At 39.2% G+C, this 18,656-nt stretch overlaps 1 protein-coding gene across 9 annotated transcripts in view; it reads left to right on the plus strand.

Annotated features, from left to right (window-relative positions):
- The window catches only part of SLC44A5 (solute carrier family 44 member 5), a 399,223-nt gene that overhangs the window by 254,994 nt on the left and 125,573 nt on the right, over positions 1 to 18,656 (plus strand). The window contains exon 5 of one of the 9 annotated variants that reach the window (XM_055585459.1): positions 14,679 to 14,725. The exons of the other annotated variants lie outside the window; for them this stretch is intronic. The gene's annotated coding sequence lies outside the window, so the exon portion shown is untranslated. The remainder of the gene's footprint in view (positions 1 to 14,678; positions 14,726 to 18,656) is intronic. 9 annotated transcript variants of the gene reach the window in all.

Consider the following 18,656-nt stretch of genomic DNA (forward strand, 5'->3'; position numbering starts at 1 on the left):
TCTGGTAGAGTCTGGTATGTAATAGGTACTCAATAAATACTTGTCTGATTTTTTTTTAAGTGTTAGGCCCTTAACTTTCATTGATGAAGAATCCATATTTTCCCCTCATTGTTGTTGTTCTTTGGTATTTGACTTGAATACTTATCTCCCCAATGATAACTTTCTTAAACCATGGAGCAGGAAAAGAATTAGGTTGAAAAATAAAACAAATATGTCACCTGGAAATATTTATTCAGTGCCCCTTTTATAAACTTTTATGAGAAAAATAAATGATCCTTTGTATTTTGTATTAACAATTGCTGAAGAAAGGCTGATAATTGCCAAAATAAATCTACAGCTCTCAGCCTGGAGCAATTGCTCGTAGATGTGTTTGCATATACACTTCTTGAACCTACTCCATGATATATGCACACATTTGTGTGCTGCTCACAAAGATGCTTCATGTCATTACTTCTGAAATCATCATGTTTGGCTTAGTCAAGCAGACTTCTTTAATAGCATCATGGATTTTGTTGCCATGCTGTAAGAATACAGTGCTATACATTCATTTATCTGTGCTCTGTTCATTTATATCATCTTCCCTCACTTGCAATATTTAATAGAACTTTTGGTGTAAATGCAAATAATTGAAAGCATTATTTATTTGTTCCCATTATGGAGCCTGTGGTTCTGTTTTAAACGTCCTTACTGAACACATGAGCATTTTTCTTCATTTTGCTTTGAAGATCATTTAAGACTCATCTTTAAACTGCCTCATTATGTCTTTCAGAAATACAGTTCTCGTTTAACAACTAATCAGGAAATTCAAAGTATTTGAAATATGTTAGGAAAAGCAGATGTTAGCTATTTAAAGTACTGCCGATGATTGTTATTTCTTTTTCTAGTCAAAAGACGTTCATATCCACTAAATAAATGTATTGTCTTGAAGTGTGCATCCTTCTGTGTCACAGTGGAAGGAAGTCTTCACTGCTAGAGTAAGAAATGAAACTGTTCTGCTAATGTTCTGCTTAACTATTCATTTTGCACAGTAGGAAAGCTGGGGTTGGGAAAACATCAGTAAATTTCACTCTTCTCAGCCTAACAGGAAAAATAGACAATGGAAACGGCAGTTGTTGGCTGGTTGCTTTGAAATACTAGCATGCTGAATGAGTTCGATAGTTTGTTTTTTTTTTTTAACCCAAAATAAGCTTAGCTGATTTTGCAGAAAACTAAGCCTTATGCATAAACATAGATGTTAACATGTTAAGCAACTGAGCTAATGACGCCAAATCTAAGGGTGCAGAGGCAAAAGTAGGAAGAGTTGTTTAAACATATAATTACACATTGAATTCAACTATAGAATTGAAAAGATTTAGTATCATTTAATAGTTTCATTGAAACAATCATAATAATTATCCATGTACTTTTAAAAAAACTTTATAGAGTTTATTTGGTTCAGCATTCTGTTTTGGGATTGCAGGCATGGATACATGGAAAGGCTTATCCAAAATTGCCTGATGATTTGGTGGCATAGTTGGGATTTGAATCCAGGTCTCCAGGTTATGTGTCTAGAGTGCTTCTATATTTCTCTGACATACAATAAATACGCTGCTTTTAATTTCATGGCAGTATTTTGCTTGATAGTCTGTTTTGGTGGGAGAAGCAAGCTGAGAAAAAGAGGAAAACCATATTTGTGGAAAAGATGGAGGAAGAAGAAAAAAGTGAAACTGGTTGGCAAATAAGGAGGAACTTTGGGAGAACAAAAACATCTACTGGGGAATGTTTTTGGTTTCTGAAATATGGTGTATGGTATATCTTCTTTTTTGCTTCTCCTGAACTCTTCAGCAAACGTCTGTTCCTCAATTCCACTGTGGAGTTGGATCACTTTTGATGGATTTGACTAAAATGCTGAGAATAACCTCTGAATGGATGAGGTCAAGAGCCCAGACTGTCATGTGGAAGACTGTCACACATTTATTCATGGGATTATGTGGCTAAAGTCTCTTCTCTAAACCATGAACTCTACAAGAATAAGCCATGGATCTTTTGTTCACCATTGTATCTTTAATATCATGTATATTGCCTGGCATGTAATACATGTACCATAAAATTTTGCAGTCTGTTAGGACACAGAATATGACTTCTTTGCAAAGGATATATATCAGGCACTTGATCTTCTGGACAGTTTAATCTCAGGACAACTCTACAAGGCATTTACTTCTAACTGCCAGTATAGATTAGGGAACTGAAACTTGGGAACATCATGTCACTATTCAAGGGCACACAACTCATTAGAGACAGAGCTGGTACATGGAAAGAATGTTAGGGCTATCTGACTCTACATGTCATGGCTAGGGGACAGTTCAAGATGACAGTGTAGAAAGACCCTGGACTCACTTCTCCATAGAAACACTGAATCTATACATATATAGAGCAGTTTCTCCCAGAAGACTGAGAGCTGATTGAACAACTTCTGTACAACAGCAACAAAGGGACCACATAGAGGTGGATAGGAAAAACAGAGAGGTCATATTGACAGGAGCCACACCCCCACACAGTGATCTGCAGTAGAGAAGGGTGACACTGAAGTGCCCCATGTGCGCATTTACACCCTCTGGGACATAGTGAAAAGACAGTGATTTAAAGGGTGCCTAGACCTTACATGGGGAGAAAGCACTGGCAACCCACTCCAGTACTCTTGCCTGGAAAAGCTCATGGACAGAGGAGCCTGGTAGGCTGTAGTCTATGGGGTCATGAAGAGTTGGACATGACTGGGTGACTTCACTTTCACTTTTCACTTTCCTGCATTGGAGAAGGAAATGGCAACCCACTCCAGTGTTCTTGCCTGGAGAATCCCAGAGACGGAGGAGCCTGGTAGGCTGCCGTCTATGGGGTCGCACAGAGTCGGACATGAGTGAAGCGACTTAGCAGCAGCAGAAGCAGCAGACCATACATGAAGGAAACACATTTACTAAACCTAGAGTGTCTGCCAAATGGGCAGGGAACTACACAAACTCTCTCCAGGGTCAGAGGTCCTGGAAAGTGCCATTTTTTTTTTAACTTCTTCCTCCATCTTGAGATGAGATGGGAACATGATCTAAGCATTCTGCCCATCTGCCAGGACTGCCCTCTCCCACATCAGCTCTATGCTCCCCTCGCCCCACCACTACCCACACCACCAAGGTGGCCCCTACCCCATACTTGTGCTTACCCCAGCTCTAGCTTTCCTGCTAGGTCCTGGTGCAGAGCACCATGGAACAGCCCTAGTGTGTACCTACTCCAAATCCAGCCAGCCTGCCAGCCAAAGCTGCCTGGTGCATTGTTTACCCAGAAGATTCCCTAATACAAGTCCACCCTAATAAAACCAGGAGAGTTTTTCCTGTTTTGCCTAATTCATTGAAACAGTCACTGAGAACTAACAACATGAGGAGGCAGAGGGATATGTTCTAAACAAATGAACAAAATGGAACTCCAGAAAAAAACCTGTTGAAACAGACAAGTAATTTACTTGATAAAGAGTTCAAAGAAATGGTCATAAAGATGCTCACCAAGCTCAGAAGAATGGAGGAACTCAGTGAAACCTTCAACAAAGAGGTGGAAAATATAAGAAAGAACCAATCATAGCTGAAGAATGAAATAAAAAGAACACTAGATAGAATCAATAGCAGATTAGATGATACAGAAGAATGGATCAGCAATTGGGAGGATATAAGAATGGAAATCACCCAATCAAGACAGCAAAAAGAAAAAAAAAAATTAAGATTAGGATAGTTTAAGGGGCTTCTGTGACAACATCAAGTGTATCAAAATTTGCAGCTATAGGGTCCCATAAGAAGAGAACAAGGGACAGAAAACTTATTTGAAGAAATAGTGGCTGAAAACTTCCCTCATCTGGGGAAGGAAATAGATATACAGGTCTAGGAAGCATAGAGAGTTCAGATCAAGATGAACCCAAAGAGCTCTACACCAAAACATATTACAAAGGAAAAACTTAGAATTTTAGAGATGACAAAAGAAAAAAGTTACATCAGCTAATATTTCAGCGGAAACTTTGTGGGTCCAAAGACCCACAGATAATATATTCAAAGTTCAGAGAATACTCTGACAAGGCTATTTAGAATTGAAGGAGAGATATAAAGTTTCCCAGGGAAGCAAAGCTTAAGAGTTCATCACTACTAAACTGGCCTTACAAGAAACGTTAAAGGTTGTTTTTTGAACATAAAATAAACGTCATAACCAGAAATAAGAAAATATATGAAAGAAAAAACTGTCTCTGGTGAAGGCAGTAAGAAGGTGTCTCTAGTTAAGGCATCAGATCAGCAATTTATAAAGCTAATATGAAGGTACAATCAATTATAACTACAGTAAGTATAAAGGGATATGCAAAAAGATGTAATTATGATTAAAAAACATGAAATGTGAGAAGGGTAGTACAAGTGTAGTGCTCTAAGAATATATTCAAAATGTATTGATTATAGGTTTAAAATAAACTGATGTGTGTGTGTCTGTATGTACACATTTTTAATCTATATAATGGATATTACTCAGCCATATAAAGGAATGAAAACTTGCCATTTGTGGTAACACATATAGATCTAGAGGATGTTACACTAAATGAATGTTATACAGAGAAAGATAAATACTATATAATTTTCACTTATATGTGGAATCTAAAAAGAAAACAACAAAATGTAACAAAACAAATAACAAAATGTAACAAAACAGAAGCAGGGTCCTGGATTTAGAGAATATAATGTGCTTGTGCTTAGTCGCTCAGTCGTGTCTGAGTCTTTGTGACCCCTTGGACTGTACTCCGCTAGGCTCCTCTGTCCATTAGGGATTCTCCAGGCAAGAATGCTGGGGTGGGTTGCCATGCCCTCCTCCAGGGGATCTTCCCAATCCAGGGATCAAACCCAGGTCTCCCGCATTGCAGGCGGATTCTCTGCTGTCTGAGCCACCAGGGAAGCCCAGAGAATATAATACTGAGTTCTAATTTTCATTTTCTCCTATATGTTTATGATATATTCATATTTCTTTGTCTTTTGCCTTACTTAACAATTCAACAATGATAAATAAGCATACTTGCTTAGAATCCCAGCCTCATTTTCTGAAACAAGGTCATGTATCACTAGCTTATTTGTGTTGCCCCAACCTTTTACCAGAAGGCTCTTACGGGATTTGTGAATTAAATCTTTGAGTGTATTTGAAAAGCTTGCCTGGTAATTGGACAGAAAGAGACCCTTAAGTACAAGGTCACCTAACCCAAACCATTATTTAGGTCGCATACAGCTCTAATATTAAGCAGTTAGGAAGACATTCATATAATTAAATGATCCATAGTATCTAATGAATATCCATTTGTCATTCAAAATATTGCTCCCATCAGGGAAAGGTGACAACCATTTATATTCAGCCCTTTGAGCTATAACTTAAAGATGAGGTTATATCCTTAGTCGCATGGAATGGTTTTGACCTCCTTCAGCTTACCAAAAAAAATGTATACGTATCTTTGGCTTTTTCTTTGGTTGTGTTGCCTTTTTTCTTTTCATGCAAATTAATGTCATATTGTATTCAGTCTCTAAAGACTTATCACAGAATTTTGATATTTGCTACAGGGCAAATGAATTATAAAATCATGCTTTTAAAATATCTTTCATTTCTAGGTTTTGCATGAAGGATTCCCTTGTCTTTTATTGTTCATTTTTCTTTCTGTGGATTTCTTTGATTGCTTTTATGGATTTTTTTTTTTTTTTGCTAGTCAGATATAGCTTGATAGCATTCTCTGGTATTTTTTCAAAGATAAATTTCTTTTTGGGCATTCTGGTGGATAGCTTTTACTAAATTTAGATATAAGTATCTATAAACTTTTATAAACCCTATTACACTTGAGACTTAGATGCCATACATTCTTGACTTTCCAGTATATTTGAATTCCAAATAATAAATTTTTGTTTTCTGTTTAAAGTAATTATCTTTTCTTTAGACCGGAAGGGTCTAAAACCTTTGAAAAGATCAGAGTAATAAAAAGTGGTACAGGGGAGGGAATTTGGGAAGTGGAGGAGAGTATGTTTTCTAACTCAGGTGAAAAAGCCAGGTACTTATCATAGTAACTAGGAACACGAAATGAGAAAACTTTGAAGTGTTTTCTACCTTTAAGTAATTTACTTTATCTTCTGTTTCCGTTAAGACTATCTTCTTTCTTTTTCTAGGATACATTATTATTTTGCTTGTTATATTTTAAAGCCTTCCACTGAGCTTCTTGTGATATGTAATGATTTTACCTTCTATTCCCTGTGATCCATGCTAATGTAAGAAAGCTAATATATGCATGATCCAAACAGTTACAGATGAGACACATTATTAGAGTTAAACATACACACCTTTGTCTCCTTGCCAGAAGGATGATAGCAGGGAGGCGTGGATACACTGGTGGCTTAGCTCTATTGGGAAGTTTAGAATAAAATTCAGGAGAATAAAGGGTAGATTTTAGGTCTTGAGGCTAAAGGCCCTTTTCTTTCACTCCTTTTAGAAGAATTGGTAATGACTTAAATAAATCAGTAATAAAAATTTTAATAAGGCTAAGATTTTCTTGACCTCTTAGTACCACTTCTGAGAAAGTAGAGAGGGTCCATGCTGCACATAAAATCAAACTGAAACTATTTAATAACAAATTTCAAGAAACCTATGAGTCTGGGATTAGGTTTATAAATTTTTCTATCATTTGAGTTGAAATGGCATCTCGGACAAATGCTATATCCTCTCTGCTGCTTTTATATTTGGAGAGGATGTATTTGACTATGGATTGGGAGTAGAGAGGGGAAGGAAAGATTACATTTCCAATTCATACAAATATTAATGCATCCCAAAGCACACAAAAGTCTCTGCAGAATCATATGGAGCTAAATAAAAATCAACATAATGTACTGTTTACCAGCCTAGCATCTAAATGTCAGCGTGGCTAGATTTTTATGGGGGCCTTCTTATATAATAGTCCTAATGTGCTTTTGTCAACTAAACACACACTTCTGAAGATTTTCAGATCCAGAAAGGCCTTGAAAATATGAGATGGGGAGATGTGTGTTGGGGGATGAGATTTGGACTGGATTTTTGGAACGAAGAATGCTAAACCAACTTTGGATACTGGTGCTGAAGAATAAGAAGCAGGCTTTTGTCCTTCACTTTATTCTGGTGCTCACCTCTCCATCTAAGACAGCTGCCAAGAATACCAAGGAGACAGTGCAATGAGGGAGCCACAGAGACTGATGGTGGCCAAAAAAGCTCTGAACCAAAAATAAAGCTTAGACTAGAATATTCAAGAGGCAGCCAAGGGTGATGCTTCTGCATCAAAAGTCAGAAGCTAGCGTACTTAATCTGACATTTTTTTGGCATTTTTTGTCTCTTCCAGGGTTTTATTTATCTTGAGATTCAAGGACATGAAGCCTCAGGTCACTATATGAAACCCATATGTGCCTGTCATAGAACACCATTTTACTATGATTCATTTACCTGTGCTTTTGGATAAAACAAACCAGGTCATCTTGTTTCAAATTAAATATATACTCACAAAAGTCAACTGTTCAAGCATATATTTTTACCTTTAGTCTTTGTGGGAGGTTTAAGTGACCTCCTTTGGCTACATTTTTAGAGAACTTTACGTATAAAAAGCGCTTCCCTAGTAGCTCAGTTGGTAAAGAATCTGCCTGCAATGCAGGAGACCCTGGTTTGATTCCTGGGTCAGGAAGTTCCCCTACAAAAGTGATAGGCTACCCACTCCAGTATTCTTCGGCTTACCTGGTGGCTCAGATGGTAAAGAATCCACCTGCAATGTGGGAGACCTGGGTTCGATCCCTGGATTGGGAAGATCTCCTAGAGGAGAGCCTGACAACCCATTCTAGTATTGTTGCCTGGAGAATCCCTATGGACAGAGGAGCCTGGCAGGCTGCAGTCCATGGGGTCGCAAAGAGTTGGACCTGACAGAACAACTGAGCATACAGTACAGCATGAATAAAAAGGCACGCCACACCTAAACTGGAATAGGTTCTATTCTGCAACTGCACTGAGAAATGCTACTTACCTGACGTTATGGGCTAAATGTTTGTGTCTCTCCAAAATGCATATGATGAAGCCCTGCCTCCACAGTGATATTTGGAGATATGAGGCCTTTGGAGGTATCAGGTTCAGAGAACATTATTAGGATAAATTCCTCATGATGGGGTTCAGTTCAGTTCAGACGCTCAGTCATGTCTGTCTCTTTGGGACCCCATGAATCGTAGCACGCCAGGCCTCCGTGTCCATCACCAACTCCCAGAGTTCACTCAGACTCACGTCCATCGAGTCAGTGATGCCATCCAGCCATCTCATCCTCTGTCGTCCCCTTCTCCTCCTGCCCCCAATCCCTCCCAGCATCAGAGTCTTTTCCAATGAGTCAACTCTTCGCATGAGGTGGCCAAAGTACTGGAGTTTCAGCTTTAGCATCGTTTAGCATCATTCCTTCCAAACACGAAGGATTGATCTCCTTTAGAATGGACTGGTTGGATCTCCTTGCAGTCCAAAGGACTCTCAAGAGTCTTCTCCAACACCACAGGTGATGGGGTTAGGGCCTTTATAAAAAAGGGACAGACCTCTCTCCCTCCTCTCTCTCTCTCTCTCTCTCTCTCTCTCTCTCTCTCTGCCATGTGAGGATACCACAAGAAGGTAGCTATCTGCAAGTGAGGAAGAGAGTGCTCACCAGACCTTGACCATGCTGGAACTATGACTTCAGACTTCCCAACCTCCAGAATGAGAAGCAAATGTCTGCTCTTTCAATCATGCCAGCTGTCTTATTTTGTTATAGCATCCTGAGCTGAGACACCTGGGATGGTCACTTTGTTCACCAGGATAGTGTTCTTAAGGATAGATTGTTGTTGTTGTTCACTCACTTAGTCATGTCCTACTCTTTGTGACCCCATGGACTGCAGCACACCAGGCTTCCCTGTCTTTCACTATCTCCTGGAGTTTGCTCAAATTCCTGTACATTGAGTCAGTGATGCCATCCAACCATCTCATCCTCTGTTGCCCCCTCCTCCTCCTGCCCTCAATCTTTCCCAGCATCAGGGTGATGGATGCATCTCCCTTGCTTAAGAATCTATTCTTAATTGTGTGTGTGTAAAAGGCATTTTGTGACAGCCACAGAATCATTAGTTGAGAATAAATGACTGAACACAACTAAGGAATTTACTGTGTATAATATTCCAACTAATTTTTATCAATTTCAGCAACCAGTAATATGCAGGCATCAGAATCATCCCTAGATGCCTGTCACTAACAGGTGGGGGAAGTTGTTGAAGGACAAGTCTGTCCTCGTTCTGGTTTAAGTCCTTCTAATGTCTAAGCCCTGCTGTGGTCTTGGCCCCTCCTGGATTTCCCAGTGATCTGCTTGTGATCTGCACACCCTGTCTGAATCTAGATTAGTTGAAGCTAAGTAGGCATCTTCCTGTTATCAGAGGTGATTGAAAAATTGGAACATTTACAGTCTCTCAGTCTAAAATCATACTTTTTTACTATCTAATATTCTAGTCCTATTTAAAGTCCAGTACTTAAAATACAAACAGGCTTTATCTCTTACTTCTATTGCTCTTGGGATTTTAATCACTAATTCCACAAACTGGTAAAATTCTGGAGGTGCAACTTCTTTCAACATTAATAGGCTTTGCAAAAATGCCTGCTATATAAAATGCCTCCTGCACATTTTCCAACTTCTATAAATGCCCTCCATGCATTTTCAGAGAGAGGTTTCATTGATCCTCATGGGTTTTGGTGGGTAGAAAATAATTTTGGTTTGAATGTTAGGATTTGCTTAGGAATTATTTACCTTGTGGCTGCTGCCTTTGTCTGTTAGCTGCCTCGTGGAGTTTTGTCAGATGAACATTATACATCTGCTTTCATGTAGGTTACATGTGCATAGCAGGGCTCCTAGTGGCCATATGCTCTGGTAGTGTATAATCATTTCTTTCATAGCCATATTTAATCCATCTGGTAAGATCAAATCCACAGCCAGTAGGAAGAAAAAGGGGGAAGATGATATAAGAGGAAAGAGGCATTCTATGATATATTAAATCATAATACCAACATTCCTCCCAAATTTAACCAAAAAAATTTATCAGCTCCTTTGTGTACCAAGTTAAGGAAATTTAGTCTCTCATTCAATAAATATTTATTAACTCCTATTTAGACATTAGGGATTCCCTGGTAGCTCAGATGGTAAAGAATCCACCTGCAATGCAGGAGAGCCCAGTTTGATTCCCGGGTCGGGAAGATCCCCTGGAGAAGGGATAGGCTACCCACTCCAGTATTCTAGGGCTTCCATGGTGGCTCAGCTGGTACAGAATTTGCCTGCAATGCAGGAGACCTGGGTTTGATCCCTGGGTTGGGAAGAGCCCCTGGAGAAGGCAATGGCATACTGGAAGTAAAGATACAGAGATAATTAAGTCCTAGGTTCTACTCTCAACTTTCCCATATTCCAGTGGCAGAGACAAGTATATACAAATAATTAAAGCACAGTGCTATGGCAGAGATATGACAGAGTGGTCAGGGAGCACAGTGGAGAGACCAGTTCTTTAGCCTAGTGTGGTCAATGATTGCTTACCAAAGGAAACAACGTTTAAGCTGGGTCTTGATGTTTTGACAGGTAGTAAGGGGTGAAAGAGTATTCCTGGCAGAGACAAAAGGCGTTCTTAGTTAAGTTTTATGAAATCGTCATTTTTATGTCAAAATAGTTAAATATCACCAATTTCATATGGTTCAACCAAATACAAAGCCACTAAGATTTGAGAGAGCAAAGGTTATTTGTGAGTGTGAATGGACAATAGAAAGTAATTTTGAGCAGTTTAGTAAAGGCCAGATTATGGAGTTTGGACTTTATTTTGTAAGCAGTTGAGAATCTTAAAAGGTTCTGACCAATGGATTTATATGTCAAATTCTGTATTTTACAAAGTGTGGATGATGGGTGAGAGAGTGCACGATGCTGTTTGGAGGCTGTGGTATCCATACAGATAAGAGATAATGAGGCTTCAACCTAGGCAGTGGCAGAGAGACTGTAGAAAAAGAAACAGAACATTGTAGATGGAGAATTTTATAACTTGTCAATCAAACAGATGTGGAGGATGAGAAAGGAGTTGAGAATGGCAGGATTTGTAGTTTGAGTGAGAAAGTGGGTGGTAGACAGAAATAGGTAAGGAAAAGAGCAAATTTTTAGACCTCTGGGAGCAATAGATAGTAAACTTGATTTTGGATCATTGAATTTAAAAGTAAGGAGCTAGCATTTGGGAGAAAATTAAGGCTGTTCATTGCTGATGCCTTAGAAACCATGATATAGATGAAATCCCCTTAGATGAGCAGGTAAAATTGAAAGATGAGCTGGATCCCGAGAGAGCCCTGAGATTATGCCAGTATTGAGATGAGGGGCTTCCCAAGTGGGTCTCGTGGGTAAAGAACCTACCTGCCAAGCCCCAAGACACAGGTTCAATCCCAGAGTGGAGAAGGTCCCTTGGAAAAGGAAATGACAATCGATTCCAGTTTTCTTGCCTAGGAAATCCCATGGACAGAGGAGGCTGGTGAGCTATAGTCCATGGGGTTGCAAAGAGTCAGATGTGACTTAGAGACTCAAACAGCAACAACAAAGAGACTTGCCAGATAGACAACTTAAGATAGAACCTAGATTCCCAGACTGTGATTCTCAAGGCACATTGTTGCCTCATGGAGCAAGCCCAGCCTGAAGACCGACCACTTCCCCTCTGTTTGCAGCATGATGAGACCAGGAGAATGATTAAAAGCTGCAGGTCAGTTACTTTCTTCTTCTAGAAAAGCTCTCTGTGAACACAAACTAAAATGAAGCAATCATATTAATTTGTTGTCTATGTTTTAGATAAATTTGAAATTCTGAAAAGCTACCATTGAGCCCTACAGAAAGTGATGATCAAGAGTTGGGGATGGTTCAGAGTTATTTGATGATTGCCTTAGACAGTCTTAAGAGTCCCTATTATCTTTCCAAGTATTTTCATTTGTTAAGGTAAACCCAAGTCCTTTTTGTGTCCAGCACATTTCATTTTGGCCTTTTAAGTCTTTTGGCAATATCTCAGCTGCTGTTATTGCTGCTACTGCAACCCCTGTGTCGATTAAAATCTGAAGACAGGCTGCTTCTCCACACATTTTGGCACATTTATCCAGTTACTAAAAGATGAAGTAAGAGTGAAACTGAAAATCTTCTAGCTCTTTAAACAACCAACTACTGAACACATGCAGCTTTCACAGCAAAATATGAATGATGATGCTGGCATGTTCCTGCTAACCAGTGTTAATTGCAGGAGATTGGAGGTTGTCCTAACTGTGACTCTTCTGGGACTAGGCTGCACAGACATGGAGACTTGGTAGATTCGCCAAGTGTATTAATAGGAGAGACAGAAAGAGACATGTTGGGTCTGTTGAGGGGTTTGTAGGCAGCTGGCAGATAATAGCTGTATTAGAAAGGAAATAGCAAGTGTTTTAAAAGGAGGGGAACAATAGATATGAAGAACAGATGTCCTTAAACTTTGTTCCTGTGTACAACCTTTATTATTTGACTGTTAAAATTACTTAAAGTAAAAGTAGAGACATTAAATTTCAATTAATTTAATAACCACCACCTCTCGTTATCTCCTTTCACAGATTATGAAATATTAACTTTATAATTGGATGTGTGTATCTGCTTTATGATTTTCTTCAAAATCAAAGTTTCAGTAAACTTTCTTATGGATGACCTTTATATATTTTCTTTTCCTTTCCTTATATCACAATGGTTCTTTCTCTGCATTGTTCTTCCTTAAAAATTTTTTGTTTTATTTTTGGATGCACTGGACCTTCATTGCTGCGTGCGGGCATTCTCTAGTTGCAGTGCGTGGGCTTCTCATTGCAGTGGTTTCTCCTGTTGTGGAGCACAGGCTCTAGGCATATAGGCTCAGTAGTTGCGATGCACGGGCTTAGTTGCCCCAAGATGTAGAATCTTCCTGGACCAGAGATTGAACCCATGTCCCCTTCACTGGCATGCAAATTCTTAAGCACTGGATCACTAGGGAAGTCCTATGCATTTTTATTGATCCTGTTTCTCTGATTTCTTCTCTCTTGCCTTTTTCCTTTTCATCCTTTACCTTGATTCTTCTGACTTTAATTAGGGGCCCTACTCCTTCCTCTCATTTTTTTCCTCCCTAAATCTCTTTTCAGCTTATTTTTCCTCTCGATTTTGTCTTGTCTTCAGTTGTCACTTTTTTCTTCACATCCTTGTCCTTGACCCTGTCTTTTCTCGCTTACACATAGTTGACAACAGCTAGAAACAACACGATTGAATAACTTGTCACATGGCTTGTTAATAATCAACATCCACATCTAGAAGCATTCAAGGCCAGCTCTCTTTTGATGTGGACTTCGGAGGTTAAAAGCAACAATAGAGCAACACTTTATGTCCATTACAGAAAAGACAGATGTCACCTAACCACATTCACACCAGAAAATGAAAAATAAGATCTTTGGTCTCCCAAAGCTCAGAGAAAATACATTTTTATCAAGTTGATACAATAAAAAAGTGGAACAGAGTGCTTTGAAGACCATAGGAGAGATAAATATAAGGTTTGATGCTCAAAGATTTGTGAGCATCCTTTCTCCCTCTGTGTTAGAAACTGTTAGGGAGAAATTCATTCACATCTATTTCAGTCCATGAAGAATCTTTGTGGAACTGTAAACTCTCTTCATGCTGTGGCATTTATCATCACAGTATCCTGGCGACCCAGGAAAACAGATGTGCGTGGGAGGCTGGTGATGCTGATGAAGCAGAACTGGCCCTGGTTTCATTCTCTTCTGTCTTTCCACTGCTCTATTTCAGCCCTCATTTCCCTAACTCTCATCCTTCTGCATTCACCACATACTTTATTCCAATTCATCCTCCATTCTAGTGCCAGATATATGTAACTAAGATTCTGCTTTTGGTTTATTACTCCTCTATCGAAGAACTTCCAGTCGAAAATAAGCTGAAATTGTAGTCAGTAGTTACCTAATTTGTAAAATGATGTGTTAGTAACAGCTTTTGTGTCAACTTTACAGAGGTGTTTTAATGATCCAAACGAGATAATATATGCCAAAATGAGTCATAAACCATCAAGTCCTTAGACATAAGATACTGTAACTGTGGATTTCCCTGATGGACATGTCCAAACTGAGGACCGATCAGTCATTCTGCTGTACCATCCTCCTCTTGTATTGCTATCTCCCTTTTTCTTCTATGTTTTGTTCATACTGACCATCCATCAGATCACAGGGCAACCAACCCTGGTCTCACCTGCCCTCAGGATCTTTGCATTTGTTGTTTCTTCTGCTTAATACGTAACTCCCACCACCTCTTTATTTCTTCAGTCCAGCTTTATTGGGATATAATTGCTATATGACATTGTCTAAGTTACACTTAAATGCTGTAAAATGGTTAGCTAACACTTCCATCCTATCACATGATTACCATTTCTTTCTTGTGGTGAGAACATTTAAGACTAGTCTCTTAGAAACTTTGAAGTATATAATACAGTGTTGTTGACTTTAATCCCTAGGCTGTCCATTAGATCTCCAGAACATTTTTATTTTCTAGCTGCAAGTTTATACGTTTTGACCAACATTTCCCCATTCTTCTACCCCCGAACCCCCAGTAACCACAATTCTACTTGGTTTCCAAGAGTTCACCGTTTTTAGATAAGTAAGTGATATCATGGAGTATTTGTTCTACACTATCTCACTTAGCATGACGTCCTCAAGCTCCATCCATGTGGTAACAAATGGCAGGTTTTCCTTCTTTCTGAAGGCTGAATGTGTTCCACTGTATAAAATTATACCATATCTTTATTCATTTGTCAACTGATAGATTGTTTCCATGTATGAAAACTTGACTACATACATACTTTGCTAGTATGACTGATACTGCAATGAACATGGCAGTGCAGATATTTTTTCAATATCCTGTTTCATTTCCTTTGGATTTATACCCCAAAGTGATATTGTCAAGTCATATGGTAGTTCGATTTTTAATATTTTGAAGAACTTCCATACTGTTTTCCACAGTGGCTGGACCAATTCACATCCCCATCAGTACTGCACAAAGGATCCCTTTCCTCCAAATTCTTGGCAACACTTATATTTTGACTTTTTGATGGTAGCCATTCTAATAGGTGTAAGGTGGTAATTCACTGTGGTTTTGGTTTGCATTTCCTTGACAATTAATAACGTTGAACACTTTTTCACATATATGTTGGCCATCTTTATGTCTTCTTTGAAAAAATGTCTGCTTCGATCCTCTGCTCATTTTTAATTGGATTGTTTGGATTTGCTTTTGAATTGTATGAGTTCTTTATATTTTTTGGATGCTAACCCATACTAGATATATGATTTGCAAATATTGTCTCCCATTCTGTCTGTTGCCTTTTCACCATGCTGATGGTTTCATTTGTTGTGGTGAAGCTTCTCAGTACAATGTAGTCCCACTTATTTTCGCCTCTGTTGCTTGTGCTTTAGATGTTATATATTAAAAATTGTTGCTAAGACCAATGTCAAGAAGCCATTTTCATTATTTCTTTTGGAGTTCTATAGTTTCCGGTCCTACATTTAAGTTTTTAATCCATTTTGAATTAATTTTTGTGAGTGGTGTAAGATAGGGATCAAATTTTGTTTGTTTGTATATGACTATTTCATTTTCCCCTGCGCGGGCGCAATTTAGATTTAAATTGAAGAAAGTAGGCAAAACCACTAGACCATTCAGGTATGACCTAAATCAAATCCCTTATGATTATACAGTGGAAGTGAGAAGTAGATTTAAGGGCCTAGATCTGATAGATAGAGTGCCTGAGGAACTATGGAATGAGGTTCGTGACATTGTATAGGAGACAGGGATCAAGATCATTCCCATAGAAAAGAAATGCAAAAAAGCAAAATGGCTGTCTGGGGAGGACTTACAAATAGCTGTGAAAAGAAGAGAAGCGAAAAGCAAAGGAGAAAAGGAAAGATATAAACATCTGAATGCAGAGTTCCAAAGAATAGCAAGAAGAGATAAGAAAGCCTTCCTCAGCGATCAATGCAAAGAAATAAAGGAAAACAACAGAATGGGAAAGACTAGGGATCTCTTCAAGAAAATTAGAGATACCAGGGGAACATTTCATGCAAAGATGGGCTCGATAAAGGACAGAAATGGTATGGACCTAACAGAAGCAGAAGATATTAAGAAGAGATGGCAAGAATACACAGAAGAACTGTACAAAAAAGATCTTCACAACCCAGATAATCACGATGGTGTGATCACTGACCTAGAGCCAGACATCCTGGAATGTGAAGTCAAGTGGGCCTTAGAAAGCATCACTACAAACAAAGCTAGTGGAGGTGATGGAATTCCAGTTGAGCTATTCCAAATCCTGAAAGATGATGCTGTGAAAGTGCTGCACTCAACATGCCAGCAAATTTGGAAAACTCAGCAGTGGCCACAGGACTGGAAAAGGTCAGTTTTCATTCCAATCCCAAAGAAAGGCAATGCCAAAGAATGCTCAAACTACCACACAATTGCACTCATCTCACACGCTAGTGAAGTAATGCTCAAAATTCTCCAAGCCAGGCTTCAGCAATATGTGAACCGTGAACTTCCTGATGTTCAAGCTGGTTTTAGAAAAGGCAGAGAAATCAGAGATCAAATTGCCAACATCCGCTGGATCATGGGAAAAGCAAGAGATTCCAGAAAAGCATCTATTTCTGCTTTATTGACTATGCCAAAGCCTTTGACTGTGTGGATCACAATAAACTGTGGAAAATTCTGAAAGAGGTGGGAATACCAGACCACCTAATCTGCCTCTTGAGAAATTTGTATGCAAGTCAGGAAGCAACATTTAGAACTGGACATGGAACAACAGACTGGTTCCAAATAGGAAAAGGAGTTCGTCAAGGCTGTAGATTGTCACCCTGTTTATTTAACTTATATGCAGAGTACATCATGAGAAACGCTGGACTGGAAGAAACACAAGCTGGAATCAAGATTGCTGGGAGAAATATCAATAACCTCAGATATGCAGATGACACCACCCTTATGGCAGAAAGTGAAGAGGAACTAAAAAGCCTCTTGATGAAAGTGAAAGTGGAGAGTGAAAAAGTTGGCTTAAAGCTCAACATTCAGAAAATGAAGATCATGGCATCCGGTCCCACCACTTCATGCGAAATAGATGGGGAAAAGTGGAAACAGTGTCCGACTTTATTTTTCTGGGCTCCAAAATCACTGCAGATGGTGACTGCAGCCATGAAATTAAAAGATGCTTACTCCTTGGAAGGAAAGTTATGACCAACCTAGATAGCATATTCAAAAGCAGAGACATTACTTTGCCAACAAAGGTCCGGCTAGTCAAGGCTATGGTTTTTCCTGTGGTCGTGTATGGATGTGAGAGTTGGACTGTAAAGAAGGCTGAGCACTGAAGAATTGATGCTTTTGAACTGTGGTGTTGGAGAAGACTCTTGAGATTCCCTCGGACTGCAAGAAGATCCAACCAGTCCATTCTGAAGGAGATCAGCCCTGGAATTTCTTTGGAAGGAATGATGCTAAAGCTGAAACTCCAGTACTTTGGCCACCTCATGCGAAGAGTTGACTCATTGGAAAAGACTGTGATGCTGGGAGGGATTGGGGGCAGAAGGAGAAGGGGACGACAGAGGATGAGATGGCTGGATGGCATCACTGACTCGATGGACGTGAGTCTCATCCGGGAAGTTGGTGATGGACAGGGAGGCCTGGCGTTCTGCGATTCATGGGGTTGCAAAGAGTCAGACACAACTGAGTGACTTCACTCATTTACTCACTCACTCACCCTTTTCTTACTAGTAATGCTTTGTTGTAGAATGAACAGCTTGTAGAATAAAATGTGCTAGCAGATATTTTCCGGAGATATTTAATGGCACCCCACTCCAGTACTCTTGCCTGGAAAATCCCATGGACGGAGGAGCCTGGTAGGCTACAGTCCATGGGGTCGCTAGGAGTCAGACATGACTGAATGACTTCACTTTATTTTTTCACTTTCCTGCTTTGGAGAAGGAAATGGCAACCCACTCCAGTGTTCTTGCCTGGAGAATCCCAGGGACTGGGGAGCCTTGTGGGCTGCCATCTCTGGGGTCGCACAGAGTCGGACACGACTGAAGCGACTTATCAGCAGCAGCAACAGCAGCAGATATTTTCAGAAAAGAATGAGCAGTTCATGTAGCACTTCAAACTCTAGATAAATGGTTAGAATTTGCCCTTTTGCTGAATAATTTGAGAACAGAGGGACACAGAAGTTTTATACATTTTAAAAATGTCTACAGTATACTAATGTCTGATGTTCAAGTAACGCTTTCACTCATTCATTTACTGGACACATGTTGAATGTCTAGGCTTCTTTGCTTTGGACATGTAATGAAAACTACCATCTCTTATTATACCATCTCACAAATTGTTAATTTTCTTCCCAAAGTCAGCATACCTCCCATTTCAAAGTAAAAATTACCAACAATATAGTAGTATAGTGATACCAGATATTACTTAAACCCAAGAGGTCATGTTGTGTTTGTCTTCCTCTAAAAACTGAAATTATTGCCAAAACAAATTCTAAGTTAAAAAAAATGTTTATGATGGG

Source organism: Bubalus kerabau, chromosome 6, assembly GCF_029407905.1.
Source record: "Bubalus kerabau isolate K-KA32 ecotype Philippines breed swamp buffalo chromosome 6, PCC_UOA_SB_1v2, whole genome shotgun sequence".
Classification (NCBI taxonomy): domain Eukaryota; kingdom Metazoa; phylum Chordata; class Mammalia; order Artiodactyla; family Bovidae; genus Bubalus; species Bubalus kerabau.